Below are 275 nucleotides of genomic sequence, written 5' to 3'. Positions count from 1 at the left end.
ACACTCACTTCGTAACACTCCGGTTTTCCAAGGCGAAATCACAACTGACCAGACCGTCACCAGCCACCCTTACTGTTGTCCACTGTGAACATTTCTAAACGCTAGTCCAGGTCTGCCCTTCAAAATCAACGCCTGGCTTCCCTCTGCGTCACCACCAAAACAAACAAAAATGAAACTATATGCGCAATGTATTGTTGTACTGATTGCTTTTCTATTCATAATTCTTCTCACCATTAACATATATACTTCAGCATTATGTCCTATAAAGAAAATAC

Source organism: Penaeus monodon, chromosome 31 (assembly GCF_015228065.2).
Source record: "Penaeus monodon isolate SGIC_2016 chromosome 31, NSTDA_Pmon_1, whole genome shotgun sequence".
Classification (NCBI taxonomy): domain Eukaryota; kingdom Metazoa; phylum Arthropoda; class Malacostraca; order Decapoda; family Penaeidae; genus Penaeus; species Penaeus monodon.
Note: the sequence above shows the minus strand (reverse complement) of the source record.